This window comes from Protopterus annectens, chromosome 2.part2 (genome assembly GCF_019279795.1).
Source record: "Protopterus annectens isolate FY-2018-M chromosome 2.part2, PAN1.0, whole genome shotgun sequence".
Classification (NCBI taxonomy): Eukaryota; Metazoa; Chordata; order Ceratodontiformes; family Protopteridae; genus Protopterus; species Protopterus annectens.
In genome coordinates, this window is record NC_056730.1 from 61,353,199 (window position 1) to 61,369,329 (window position 16,131).

Sequence of the window (16,131 nt, forward strand, 5' to 3'; positions counted from 1 at the left end):
AAAATAGTGCCCTGCAATCCACTACTGTCACCCTGATATGTACTAAAATGCATGGCTTTAGATCTTTCTATTTTCTTATTAATATCTCTAACATGCTCTAACAGCCTAGTTTTAAAAGACCTTTTTTGTCTCCCCAATATAAAATTTATTGCAAGGGTAGTAAAATCAGAGCTTGACAAACTAGTGAATTTAGGTGTAATAATCCTAGTAAAAGAACCAACTGAATGGGTATCCTCCATGGCTGTAACTCATACGAAAAGCTCTGATGATATTCGAATGTGTATTGTTCCGAGAGATTTAAACAAAGCTCTTAAACATACTTAAACATCCTTCTCATTTGATGTGCACAATAGTAGTAGCTGCTCTCATGCCAACTGCCTCTGTTTTTCAGTCTTAGATGCAAAAAGTTCCTTTTGGCAAATTTTGCTGGATCACAAATCTTCATTGTGAACTACTTTCAGTACACCATTTGGTAGATGCAGATTCTTGAGAATGCCATTTGGGATAAATTTTGCCAGTGAAGTATTTCAACGTACAATGGAGCAAATTTTTTCTGGTTATCCATGTACTATCATAGTAGACAACATTATTGTCGGGGGCAATGCGAAGTCGAACATGACAGAAATCTCAAAGTTCTAGACTGTGCTTGTGAAGTAAATCTTAAACTGAATCCTCAGAATTGTAAAATAAAACTGAAATAAGTTACTTATGTGGGTCCATTTGTTTACCAGTTCTGGCTTACAACCAGATCCGTCTAAACAAGCAGCAATTCTTGAGATGCCTGTTCCAGAAAATGTCACATCTTTACATTTTCTTGGTATGGTCAACTATTTAGGAAAGTTCATCCCAGACCTGAGTGAACGTCCTGCACATTAAATGCATTGACATGCAAAAATGTAAACTGGTCCTAGTTAGAACAACACAAAAAAGCATTTGACATTCTGAAACAGAAAATTGCCAGTCCACCCACATTGAGATATTACGATTTTCACAAACCTGTAACTCTTTCGTGTGATGTCTCAAAGTATGATCTTGGTGCAGCAGGTCTTCAAGAAGGCATACCAGTAGCCTATGTATCCAGAAGTTTTAACCCAGACTGAAATGCAGTATGCACAAATTGAAAGAGCTTTTTGCAATAGTGTGTTCGCATGTTCAAAGTTCACGGATTTATATTTGACAAACCTATTCAGGGACTGATCACTAACCTCTAGTGACAATTCTGAAAAAGCCAATACAGCCGCAGCATACCTGCAACTCATGATGTTAAAATTACAAAAGTACAATTTCAATATTGTCGATACAAATGGTAAATTTCTATACCTTGCTGATGCTTTGTTAAGAGCACCACCCAGACCAACAGAACAGCATGACAATGAGAAAGTGGACTTTGAAGTCATGGAAGTCAAAAATTTTTCCTCATCACGTCTTGATGAACTTAGGAATCACACAGCCTCAGACCCAATTCTGCAGAAGCCGAAACATTTTATCAGGCAGGGATGGCCAGCATGACAAACTAGTTTACCACTTGAAATACAGAAATATTTTTCTTACAGAGATGAGCTCATGGAAGATGGAATAATCAAGAAAGGTCCAAAAGTGGTATTCCTTCAACATTACAACAGGAATATATCAAAATTTTGCATCATGCTCACCCGGGTACTCATTCAATCAAAAGAAGTGCCGGAGGCATAGTATTTTGGCCTTCTATGTCAAAAGATACAGAGAAGGAAACTCTAGCATGTTATATTTGCAAAAGTACTAAATTGCACCAACAAAAAGAACCACTCCAGCTAAACCAGATTCCTGAACTACCATGGCTAACCATTGCCACTGATATTTTCAGATTGAATGGTCAGCATTACTTAGTGTTAGTAGACTCTTATTTGAATTTGTTTGAAATTGACCTTCTTAAGTTAATGTCAAGTCACTACAAAGTTGAAGAGACATTTTTCTGTTCATGGTAGTCTACACAGTCGTATCTGACAATGTTGCACAGTTTACAAGTCAGCAGTTCAAGAATTTTGCTGAGTCTTGGGACTTTGTCCATGTTACTAGTCCTGAGTATCCACAGTCTAATGGATTAGCTGAGCGTGCAGTTCAAAATGCAAAATGTTTGTTGGAGAAATCCAAAAGAGATGGTGCTAATGTTTTTCTTAACCTATTTAATCTCAGAACCATTCCTCTAGATAATTTGCTTGTTTTACCTGCTCTGAGATTGATGTCCAGACGGACTAGAACAACTCTAACGATAACTAAAATATTGATTCCAAATGCAAAAGCAGGAATGGTCAAGACTCAAGTTTTGAAATAACGCCAGTCACAAAAGTTGTACTACAATAAATCCACCACACATCTTGTACCATTAAGCTGAGGAGAGATTGTGAGAATGCAAACCTCTAAAGGATATGACCGAGTGGGAATAGTCAAGGATATATTTGTGAAGAACTGCGATATTACATCATACAGTGTGATGGAATGGATTTCAGAAGGAATCGAAGAATCATAGTGCCAGTCTTCGAACCAGTGACAGCAGATTGCCTGTGCCAGAGAGACTATTTCTCAGAGCAATTCTACACTTGCTCAAATTCTAGTGGACAGTGTACTTCAAGTAATCCTGATGTAATCCCCAAAGTTCCAGTTGTAAAAAAACTCACCAGATACTGCTCCTGTTGCTAAACGCAGTCAAAGTTTTATGTGACCAGATCAGGTAGAATTTCCACACCGATTTCCAGATTTCAAAATACACAGCAACTTGGACTTCAATTTATTTGTTGTAAAATGTTGATGTGATATCTAGCTTGTAAAAATGTTTTGTTCTCGTATTGCATGTTGAACAAATCAAAGAGGGAGGATGTAGATCATTGTGTGTACTGTACCTAGTCATCCACTGTAGCTAGTGCATGTAAATTGCTGACCACGTGCAAGATCAGTGACATTTTTTATAGTCCGCCGCAACAAATGCAGGCATGAATGGAAATGCACATGCTGATGTGTTTGAAGTAATGAGTCAGGCAGTTAGCTTAAATATATGTTTCAGTTACAGCTTCTGATGTGTTTATGTACAATAAACAAGTTGAATCCATCACAGTGCCTCAGCATGTCATCTGAATACATGGGTCGAGCTACAGTCGAGACCGCATGATAATTTTTGAAAACTTGAAGCATTTGAATGGAGAGTACAGTACAGAGAGGATCGGGAAATTTACCCTTTTCTTCACTGTAGTACGATCTCATAGTTGTATATATAATTTGCAGGGGGTGGAGGGATGAGCAGCCCCCCTCCCACACATGGGTGGTACAAGGGGCCTTGCCCCCCTGCTTAAAAGTGAAAAAAGTAGATTTTTGTGTGTTTTTTTTTATGTTTGAGTGTTTGGAAACTCGATCATATGGTCTCAACCATATGAATTAAGAGTTTCTGAAAACTCTGTCATCTGACAGATCCAAGTAAATGCATTAGTAGCTTCACACTGATGATGAGGAAAACATACTGCTGGGAATGTAAGTGACTGAATTCTGATCAATAGGCAGAAAGGCATTAAGTACAATTAGCCTAAGCAGAAACAAACTGACTTTTAATGTGGAGTTAAACAAACATTCTGAGACTGCAGACTTATGCTGATTGATAAATAATGTGTGTTATTCTTCTGCAACAGGTAAAGTACCGCATTATTTTCTGAATCATGCTTTGAAGAGTATTGTTAGTGTCGGAAAGTATATTTACTAAATAAAAATAAGATGCTTAAATGCCACATAAAAAGGATAACCATTTCCCAAGGTTTGGAGTGGTGCTATTTATTCAATCCTCACAGCATCACACAGGACAGCACGATTAACCAAGTAGGCCCACTGGCCACACAGCCCCCTTTCAGGGGTAAACCAAAAGTATTGTCTGCTTAAGCGCCTTACTGAAGGTTACACAATATGAGGGTTGAGGGAATCAAACCCTGGACCAGGGGAACTGTAGCTCAGTCTTAATCCTCTGCACCAACTTCCAGATGGGCAAGACCTGTGCTTCATAGCTGTAGGATGCAGAGTTCAGTCCTGAATGGTCACAGTCTGGATGTTTTCTTACATGATCTCTTCATGCCTGCATTAGGTATCTTCTGGTATCATGGTTTCCTCCCATTTCACAAAATATGCAGATTACTTTGCCACAGACGCACACAGATGAAGATGCAGACGGAGAGAGACGCACATATATCCCTTGCCTTTGTGACCTGGGACAAGGTTTAAAAGGGTCATTTGGAAAATCAAAACTGAAACTGCTTACTCTCGGAGGCAGGGTGCTGAAATCTGTGAAATACAACTTGAGGCAGTCATGATCACAGCAGAATGCTTCTTGACTCTTGGAATTATTTTGATGAATCAGTACCCTTTTTAAACAAGGACAGTGACTTTTGTTGTGTTGGCTTGTACTCACGCAGGAGCAACATACTTCTTCAGTCTGAAGACTGCTTCTCCTGTTCTACAGGGCCAGCTACATCAAAGCAAATATCCAAGCAAGTTTGCATGCAGATGATTAAAACATCAAAACAATGTTCCTCTGTATTTCACCATTGGTATTAGTGAGAAGGTGATAGTTGCCTGTGTGGTATACAGGGCTGAAGCCTTTAATGTAACCCTGTACATTGCAACATGGCCATTGGGGGAGCTCTGGAGGGAAAGGAATGAGAGGTCAGTACTGGATAAGCAATGTAGGGGAGGGAGGTGGTCCAGCCCACTGCAGTATTGACCTTATTGGGAAAGCTACAGAGCATGCAGCATCTGAGCTAGGAACATGCACCTGGCTGTGCTAAGCCATGTACATGGTAACCTTTGTGGGGCATGTTTTGAACACACACCAATAGCGGAAGGCACAGAAGGTCCTCATGTATGTGAATGTGCAGAACAGATCCCAGGTGGGGGGAGGGATAGGGCCAAAATAAAAATATTGATAGCTCACACTACACAGAGGGTAGAGATGGGGCCAGTAAGTCCCAGGAGGGTAATAGCTGGTACACCACAATAGATAAAGTTGTGTCATGGATAATGCATCTGGAACAAAACTTTCAAGACATTCTCCCTCTCTCCCCAAAGGTAAGAAGGATGGTAGAAGGGCTCCGCCTGCCAAGGCTACCCAAACTCCTTGTACTCAGAAGCTTCCTTTTCCTAACAAACCAGGTGCTGTCTGATTCTCCTGTTCTTTTTTACATTCCTCTTTCTCTGCATCTTTCCCAGACCCTTCCTGTTAGGGTAAAGGTCACTCCTGGCTTCTTTCCATAATTTGCCAGGGTTGTAACATGATTTAGAAATCCCCCTTTTCTTTTTGGGCATTCCTGCACCTTCTCAGGAACAACTGCCCTTTTTTCCAGAGGTGTTTCAAGGTCTGCTGCCTTAAAGAACAATTCAAGAATTTCCAAACCATCAGAGGGGGAAGAGGTTTTACTCCAGAATTTTCTTGGTCCCTATGAAAAAAGGCAACTGGAGACTCATTCTGGATATTTCTCAGCTGATCCCCTTTTTGAAGGTCCCCTCCTTTAGGATCATAGGAGGTTACTAGGCTAATGGCCCTTGGGCCCTTACAAGCCTAGCCAAGAGTTTATCCCCCCAAAAAGAAACCTCAGTCTGCACCTGTCACCCCTGTCAATGCTGGACATATGTGGAACCCCTGGGACAGATTTCTGGTTTCCTGTCCACTCATCAAGGTTGTGCTTGAAGAGGATCAGCGAGATACTCTGACTTGTATGGAAAGACTATTTCAAAGACTGGGCAGCCTCTGGGAGACAAACCTGTCTTTCCAATAGGTTTGTTGATGTTGCACATTGGATTTAGGCCTTGAGTGGGTAATGCGCGAGTAATTAGACTTTTAGATATGGAGCATCTCTAGTAGAGCAGGGTCTGAGACTGCCTTGTAGGTAAGACAGATCACCTCTGAGCAAATCCATATGATACCTAGTAGAGTGATAGTGATTTGAGCCTGTCCACATAGATTATGTGTTGGAGGCCATGGATTCTCTCTCTGAGGTATTTCTGTGGCCTTTCCAGTTGGTGCAGATGTTTGTAAAGGTAAATACCAAACGGGACATTATACTCAATTATTGGCCTGATGAGATGAGGGATAGCATCAAATACTATCCCTTCAAACCCTGTTTCCTTTACTGCTTCCTCAACTGGATCTCAAGGATGCTTAGCTACACATTCCATTCAGGAAGTTTTTACATTTCTGTGTTGCTTCCTGGCATTTTCAGTTCTCTGCTTTGATTTGTCCTTTGGCCTCCAAATGCCTCATTCCTGTGATTGCTTTCTGCAGACTAAAAAGGATACAGGTCTTACCCCATCTGGACGACCTGCTTATTCAGGCCTCTCAAAAAGATTGTAAGCATCTACACTTTACCATTTCTGTCTGGCAAAGCTTGGAGTTTACTGTAAAGCAAAAACACATGACATAGTGTGTTTTGTGAGATCGTGGTACAGTGAAGATTGGGAAATTTGCCCTTTCCTCACTGTAGTGCGATCTCGGAGTTGGTATATATATATATATATATATATATATATATATATATATATAGATATATATATATATATATGTGTGCATATATATATATAGATATATATATATATATAGATATATATATATATATATAGATATATAGATATATATATATATATATATATAGATATATATATATATATATAGATAGATATATATAGATATATATATATATATATATATATATATATATAGATATATAGATATATAGATATAGATATGTGTATAATATATGTATATATATATATATATATATATATATATATATGGATTCACTTCATAACATCGAAATATCATAATACTGAAACTCAAAACACTGAAACCAAAATACTGAAACTTCAAAATCTTGAAAACTCAAAATACTGAAACTCAAAATACTGAAAACACATATTATGCATAAACTCAGCTTAAACAACATAAATCATAGCAATTTCTGCCAAATATGTGCGGGGCAAGCCCCTGCACCCCGATGGGGGCTGCGCCCACACCCCTGCTAATTAAATATATCAACTCCAAGGTTGCACATGGTGTAGTTAAGTGCAATCATGGAGTAGATATATATAATTAGCAGGGGGGTGAGCGCAGCCCCACGTGAGGAGGCTTGCCCCGCATATTTGGCAGAAATTGCTATGATTTATGTTGTTTAAGCTGAGTTTACGCATAATATGTGTTTTCAGTATTTTGAGTTTCAGTATTTTGAGTATTCAGTATTTTGAGCTTTCAGTATTTTGGTCTTCAGTATTATGAAGTTTTGTCATTTTCAGTATTATGAAGTTTCAGTGTTATGAAGTGAATCCATATATATAGATATATAGATATAGATAGATATAGATATGTGTATAATATATGTATATATATCTATATATATATATATATATATATATATATATATAGATATATATATATAGATATATATATATATAGATATATATATAGATATATATATAGATATAAAATAAGTGGGGGGTGTGGAGGGCACAGCCCCACATAATACAGGATTTGATGTCCGTTTTCGCTGTTTACAACTATCGATATTTGGAACTTTCTTTCAAATAATATAGACCCAAAGTCACTGGTTCCCCCTCTTAATGCATTTGGACAGGGGCAATCATCATGAGTTTCCTCGCCAGATGGATGACCTCACACAAGACAAGGGGTCCGTCATCCTTCCTCGCTTAGATATTCTTCAACTGACACAGTGGTCGATAAGGTTTTCAGCCAATTTAGGCACCTCTTTTCTGAAGAGTTGCTTAGATTCTACAGGAGGCAAGAAAACTGGCACCTCATCCAAGTGTCATGTTTAATCATAGCCTAATCTCAGATTTCATGCCCACTGAGTGGCGCACAGCTACAGTTAATCCCACTCCACAAGGGGGGGGGATCCACCTTGGTTCATGGAAACTACGTCCCATCAGTCTGACAAGCCTGATCTGCAAGGGCATGGAATGCATTATCATGGAACTTGTCAACAAAGACATTGGCAACCTTCAAACACTGGACCCCACCCAGTTTGGGTTTGTGAAGGGCCGATCTTGTCTCCTGAATCTGATTGACTTCTTCGAATCAGTCTCCAGAGCTGTGGATGAAGGAAAAAGCCTATCTGGACCTCACCAAGGCCTTCAATACACTCCCCCACTCTGGAATCATAGATAAACTTACTAAGCTGGGCATAAATCCCTACATCACTCGATGGGTCGGCAACTGGCTTACTGACAGAACCCAGACTGTAAAAGTAGCAGACTCCAAATCCAGCTCCAGACAAGTGGAGTACCTCGGGGTTCAATCCTAGGACTGCTCTTATTTGGCATTTACTTCCCTGAAGTAGAGGCAACACTAAGGGACTCTGGCTAACAAAGTTTGCAGATGACTGCAAACTTGGAGCCATTATTGAATCCCCAAATAATGTGGATATTTTACAAAAGGGCCTTACAGAAATAGATGCCTGGTGCCAGAGCCATGGGCTCAAGCTTAATGTCGAGAAATGTATAGTTATCCCCTTTGGAAAAAAAACATGTAACCATGAAATCTGAAGTAGGAGATTCATTTGTCTGCAACCTGTGGGTTATGGATCCGATATCGGATCCGAACCGGCATGGTTTACCAGCTATGGATCCAAGCTCTCAGCTCCTCCCCTCACCCATAATGCCCTGCTCTACCCTCATGATCTCAGATCTCGTTTGCCACGCATGGTGACCGGATTGTTTCTCAAGCTCTCAAGCTAAGTGCTAGTTTTCAGTATTTAAATTGTAAAATTTAAGATTTTTTCTTGGTTATTTGTGTGAAAGTGTAGGTTTCCCCTTTGGTATATTTACTTTTTTTAGAGTTTAATCTAAAAGTTATATCCCTCCCCTCGCTGTTAGCGTAGTGTGTGTGTGTTGGGCCTGTGAGTGATTTTGTGTTTCTTTAGTTACTTTTTAGTTATAGTAACTACTGTTGTAGATTGGGATGTCTGAGCAACCCAAGTCTGTTTTTTCTAAATGCTCCGAGTGTGGCCATAAGCTTTCCCCAGCTGATGGCCACACTCGGTGTGTTAGATGCCTGGGGGTTGAACACCTCACATCTGGATGTTCCATTTGTGCAGGGTTCAACCCCAGGGCATTGAAGGAGCGGAGGTCCAAGCTTGTTTTGGCGGGCCTTTTACCGCCTGACTCTGCTCCGACCTTCGCTCCTTCGGGAGTAACCGTACCCACGGTTATTCCTTCTGACTCCCCTCCTCCTCCTGGGACTCAACCTCCCGTTTCTGGTTCGGAGGAGAGGGATGCTAAAAGGACCGGAGGAGAAGCACCATAAGCGGCAGGCCGAGACCTCTGTTTCGGCCCGCCAGCCAAGCGGCTTCTCCCGGCTCCGTCGGCTCGGTCTCCTCCTTCTCGGCTCTGGTCTCCAGTGTGTTTTCACGGGACCTGAGGAGGAGGAGACCCGATCTCCGTCGAGGCTATCGAGGAGGCACTCCAGGCCTACCTCGGTAGCCTCGTCGAGATCTACGATAGCCTTTCGGATGCTGATCTGGACCGGATGATGAGAAGGTTCATCCAGGCCCAGATGCAGATGGGAGTGCTCTTGCCTCCCCTCTGGGGAGCTCAACACCCTTTTCAAACCGATTGCTCCTTCTCCGACCGCTACCGGGCTCGGAGCAGCTGGAGCCGAGCAACCGGGCGGGGTGGGTCGGCGCCGATAGTACTTTGTGCCGGATCCGACCCTGCCCTCGAGTGCATCGGATCCGACCTCTCGGAGCCTGGATCCGAGCCTCGGATCCGGGGATCAGTGCTCCTTGGCGCCGTCTGTGTCGGAGCGCACTGTCCTTCGGATCCGGCGCCGCGCCGGCTCCGATCCACTCTTCGGATCCGAGGGGAGCCGATTGTCGGATCCTTTGGTCGAGGTCGGCTCCCTTCGGCATTTGATGTAGTGGAGAGGGCCCTGTTGAGGGTCTCCGGACCCCGGCACTTGTTCGGCTCTGTCCGCGCTCCCTTTGCACTGGGTCAGGCTTCCACCATCCGGCCCTTGGGACAGCCCGCTTCTGTGCCCCAAGCTGCTCCACTGGAACAGGTTGCTGCTTGCGAGGAGTCCTCTGACAGCCCCCCAGACTATGTTCCTCGCAAGCATACGTGCAAAAGGAGGCACATTGACTCCCCCGAGTCTCTCACGGAAGACACGGACTTGGAGGAAGGGGAAGGCTCCCCACGGTCACCCCCCGAGGATGTCTCATTTGGGGACATCATGGAAATGCTCCGTATAAGGGGGGGGTGGTCTGCCCCCAAGTCTTCCTCAGACGAGTCCGTGTTCTTGGAGGCATTTGAAGCTGGCCCGTCTACCTCTTGGGTGTCCCCTCTTGCCGACCCCCTGGTGGACCTCATTACCACCAGGGCATGGAAGGAACCGGACACCGTGGAGCCAATCCCTAAGAGGCCCGATAGGATCCTCAGCCCACCGTCCGACCGTGCCCATTGGAGTAAGGGGCCTCCGGTAGATGCCATGTTGACGGCGGCGGCCACCAAGAGGGAACTTGCTCAGGAGAGTCCCTCAGTCCATCCCCCGAGCAAGGAGTCTCGGATGATGGACCGCTTGGGGAAGCGGATGTTTAGTTCAGCGACCTTCTCGGTAAGGGCGCTGAACTACCTGGCACACGTCATTAGGATGCAGCGAGATCTCATTAAAGAATACGCTGCATCTCCCCCAGAGTCCATGTCGGAGGAGGACAAGATGCTGCACTCCACCCGCATGGCCACTCTTAGATCAGTTACTAATACCTCTATGCGGCTACTCTCCCATGCTACGGAAGGCGCCGCTAGAGCCGCAGGGGCAGGACTGGACACTTGATGTCAGGCCTGGCTCCGTCACTGCGATTTTTCTGAGCCCTTCAAAGCGTCGTTTGCGAATGCCCCCTTTGATGGTTCTGCCCTCTTTGGCAAAACCGTTCGCGACACTTTGACCCAGTGCGAGAAGGACGGGAAGACGCTGTCTGCCGTCGGAATCCGCTTCTCTGCACCCCAGAGGCCCTACTCTAGGAACCAAAAGGGTCAGAAGAAGATGTGGTTCCGGAAGTCGTAGCAATCCCAGCCTGCTCCGGACAACCAGTCCTTCCGTGGCAGAGGAGGCTAGGGAGGGCGCCGCCCTAGAGGCAGAGGGGCTCCCAGGAACTTCGGGTCCAGAGAACCTTTCTCTGAACGGCCCGCGCAGCAACCCTGAGGGGTTGCCCGGCTGCTCCACTCTGGAGGCAGTCGGGGGACGTTTTTCGGGGCACCTAGCGGCATGGGAGTCCATAACATCAGACCGCTGGGTTCTCCAAATCATATCCAGAGGATACCGCATCCCTTTTCTTCACTTACCAAAGTTGAAGTCCCTCCCATACGTTCCACCCGGTCAACGGGAGGCCGCTTTGGCAGAAATTGGCCATCTGCTAAAGAAAAGAGCCATCCAGCCCGTCCCCCCAGACCAGATCGGATCAGGGTTCTACTCCAGGTTCTTTTAGTGCCAAAAAGACGGGGAACTAAGACCAATTCTAGACCTTTCTCTCTTGAACCTGGCAGTCCCCAAGGAAAAATTCGAATGGTCACTCTGCAATCTATTCTCCCCTTCTGGGAGAAAATCACTGGATGTGCTCTATAGACCTCAAAGATGCGTGCTACCACATCCTGATGGACAGGCGCTCCAGGAGGTTCCTCCACTTCTGGCTGGGAGCCAGTCACTACCAGTTCCGGGTCCTTCCCTTTGGTCTCACCACAGCCCCCAGGGTGTTCACCAAAGTATTAGCAGTGGTAGCGGCCCACCTGAGGCTTCAGGGGTACAGGTCTTCCCTACCTGGATGACTGGCTTCTTACCGCCAACAAGGCATCTACTACTATTGGCGAGACTCCTTTCTCCATCTTGCTCCTTTCTGGGCATTACAATAAATACGAAGAAATCCAACCTGGCGCCCACACAGCTCTTAGATTTTATAGGGGCCAGGTTAGACACAAGGAGTTTAAAAGCCTTCCTCACTGCGGACAGAGTTCAAAATCTGCAGCTCCAGGTGCGGGCCATTCTCCACTCAAGTTCTGTTCCGGTGAGTTTGTCCTGAGGGCTCTAGGGTCCATGGCGTCTGCTATAGCACTTCTTCCTCTTGCCAGGCTCAATATGCGCATCCTCCAGTGGACTCTTAGTACAATGGTCATACCTTGCTCTCCCTATGCATCACCCCATTGCGATCAGCAAGGCTTGCAAGCGGTCCCTCCTGTGGTGGATTCACTCCCCGGATCTCCACGGAGGCCGCCCATTTTGTGCTTCTCCCCCTCTCGCCACGGTGATCACGGACGCCTCCCGGACCGTCCAAGGCACGTGGAATGATTCAGAGACCTTACTGCATATCAACGTTCTAGAGATGAGAGCAGTGCTCTTAGCGTTGCTGGCACTTCAGGACTTTCTTCCCTTGGGAACAATTGCGATTCAATCGGACAACATGTCGGTTGTCTGGTACATCAACAAGCAAGGGAACAAGGTCTTACTGTCGAGAAGCCATGAGAGTTTGGGAATGGGCAATCTCCACCAACCGCTTTCTAATAGCAACGCACATTCCGGGTCGGTCCAACATCCTGGCGGATAAGCTCAGTCGCACCATTCTGACCCCTTACGAGTGGTCTCTCAATTTTCAAGTAGCGGAACGCATATTCGCACGGTGGAGAACTCCTTCATGCGATCTTTTTGCCTCTCCTTCAAACACCAAGTGCGACAGTTTTTTCGCTCTGATACCCCCTCCAGGAGGTTCTCCAAGAGGCAGCTCTGGTGCATGCTTGGCCACCCGGTCTTCTGTCGCTTATCCACCCTTGCCTCTGATGCTCCAAGTTCTTCAGAAAGCCTCTCGGGTGGGTTGCAGAATGATTCTCATTGCTCCGTTTTGGCCTCGACAGATCTGGTTCCCCTTTCTAAGGTCTCACTCGGTGAATCCTCCTTGGATTCTAGATCCCATTCCGGATCTGATATCCCACCCATCCTGCATATCTCCTCCGAACCTGGACAACCTGAAGCTGACCGCTTGGCTGCTCCAGTTCCACTCTTGATCAGGACTCCGGTATTTCGTCCCCTGTTAAGGCTATCCTGGTGGCAGCTCATAAACCGTCCACTAGGAAAGTCTACCGCAGCAAGTGGAAACGTTTTTTTTTTGTGGGCGGTGCGGCAAGGCCTGAATCCCTTCACGGTTCCTCTCCCTTTAGTGCTTGACTTTCTAACCTCTCTTTTTAACGATGGTGCCAGCAGTTCCACAGTCAAAGTACAACTGGCGGCAATTTCTCATTATCACATTGGTCATGACTCTAGTCCACTTATGTCAGCCAAGTTGTGTAAAATTTTCCTTAAAGGTACTTTCCTTCTCAGGCCCCCTGTGAAACAAGCGGTTCCTCCTTGGGACCTCTCCTTAGTTCTCCAGGCCTTGACCGCCCCCCCCCTTTGAACCAGCGACTGGGGTGGATCTCAAATTCTTGTCTTTCAAGACAGCCTTTTTAGTAGCCATTACATCGGCCAAGAGAGTTTCAGAGCTCCAAGCATTATCAGCTAAACCTCCTTACTTGGTATTTCATCCGGACCGTGTTTACCTCAGGACCAACCCGTCCTTTCTTCCTAAAGTAGCTTCTGAAGCAAACATTAATCAATCCATTAACCTCCCTGTTTTCTTTCCTAAATATGAAAACAAAGGTGAATACAAGCTTCACTCCTTAGATGTTCACAGGCAACTTAGATTTTATCTAAACAGAACGGCTGGTCATAGGCAATCCGACCAGTTGTTTATTTCCTTTGCTAAATTTAATTTGGGCAAGCCAATTTCTAAAGTTTCTCTGTCTCGCTGGATTTCACAGTGTATCTTATTGGCTTATCAAGCTTCAGGAAGGCCCGCACGGAGGGTGTACACGCCCATTCAACCCGGTCAGTATCTACCTCGGCAGCCTTTAAGGCTAGGATTCCTCTAGATGATATTTGTGCAGCAGCCACGTGGGCTTCATCTCATACTTTTATTTCCCACTATAAGTTGGATCATGCAACTAGGGTAGAGCATCATTTGGCTCTGCGGTGCTCGGAATATCCTTCCATGATGGCCCAAGATTCAGGTAGCTGGGGACTCTGTCCCACAGGTTGCAGACAAATGAATCTCCTACTTCAGATTTAGAAGTTATGTACTCACCATAACGTTCCATCTGAGTAGGTGTATTCATTTGTCTGCAACCATCCCGCCCTCCTATCCCCCTGGCCTTTCAGTTTCCTGCATATTATGTGTTACCCTTTTCAGGGTGTTCTTGCTGTTGGCAAACTCGATCTGAGGTCATGAGGGTAGAGCAGGGCATTATGGGTGAGGGGAGGAGCTGAGAGCTTGGATCCATAGCTGGTAAACCATGCCGGTTCGGATCCGATTTCGGATCCATAACCCACAGGTTGCAGACAAATGAATACACCTACTCAGATGGAACGTTATGGTGAGTACATAACTTCTAATTACCACATAGGTGGCAGTACACTAAACATTGAAAGTGTGATGAGAGACTTAGGGACACAGGTGGACAGTGGTCTCACTTTCGATAACCACAACAGTCAGGAAATTCTGTGACATGTCTCATTACTAAGGGCCTTTAATGCAGAAAAAAGGAGGTCATTGTCCCACTGTGCTCTCATTAGACCCATTATAGAGTATAATTCCCCGTTTAGTATGCATTTCACAAGACATCTGCAACAGCTGGAAAGGCCTCACTGAAAGAATCACAGGCTTAAAGCAGATGCCATATGCTGACAGTCTAAAAAAAACTCCAGCTATACTCTGTGGCATATCGTCTACTCTGAGGCGATCTCTGCTTAACATACAAGACCATGTCAAAACCTGAGCTATTGGACATGCTCCACTTAAAGAAATCCCAATCCCTTTGAGCCACATGCTCCAGGGATCTAAACCTTGTCATCACAATGAACAAAACATGCTGGAGGGATAGGTTCCTGAGCCAGAGACTCACCATACTCTGGAATAGACTGCCCATACATGCCAATCAGAGCGCCTCCTTGGCCCTCTTCAAATGGAGCCTTGATGACTGGATGGGAGATAGGAAATTCATCCCGGGAATCGTGTCAGTCGCCCTGCTAGACAGGGGTCCAGCGAAGTAAATATTGTGGGAAGAAATATCCAGGGAATTGTTATGGCTAGGCTTGTATAGGCCGTAGGGCTGATAGCCTAGTTACCAACCTATGAACTTGCAACTCGAAAGTCTTGTATGTCGAAATGGATGAGATTTTCTGCCTGATGCCATGCTTGTAAACAGGACCCTTTTTTCAGTGGTGGGTCCCTCTGGTTGTCTCCTATTTGTGTGGGTTGCTGCAGTCTGGCTTGGCCTATTCTGTGAAGACCCATTTTTCAGCTATTTCTGATTGTCTGCTTGGAATCCTCCTTTGGCTTCTCACATTGAGGTCAGTTTCTTAAAGGCATTCTGCATTTTAGCTGCCCAAGGAAGCCTATTCCTCCTCCTTGGGATCTTAATTCTGTTTTAGAAAAATTGACCTAGCCTCCTTTTGAGCCTACTGGTTCAGCTTCTCTGCACCATTTCACCTGGAAGACAGTGTTGTTACTCTTCTACTTGGCGGGTTTCAAGCTCTCGGGACCTTATGGCCATTGTTTTTTTTAGCAGGGACAGGGTGTCCCTTCATACTAATTCTCTTGTGTCCAAGGTGGTCATTGAGTTGTATTTGGATCAGGCAGTTCAACTCCCTTCTTTTTTTCCATCTCCTCATTCTGCGAGTGAGTGCGCTGCGCAAGTTAAATTTGCATAGACAACTCTGGTGTTATTTGGGTAAAACTAAGGTCATTCGTAAATCTGACCTGCTTTGTTTCTTTTCATTCCAGGACATTGAGTTTGTTTTTAAGCAAACTATCTCCTTCTGCATATCTATGACCATTTCTTTTTGTTCTTTTCATGGCAACTGTTTGTCTACTTCCACTAGGGCTGTTTCCTCTTAAGGTGCCTTCTTCAAGGAGCTGCACACCAGTTCCATCATTGAAGCTGCTACTTGGTCTTCTGGGCATACGTTTACTAAATATTGTGTACTGGATATGTATTAGGGCCAGAGATGATTTTGCTTGAGCCATTTTGCATAGGTTTGGA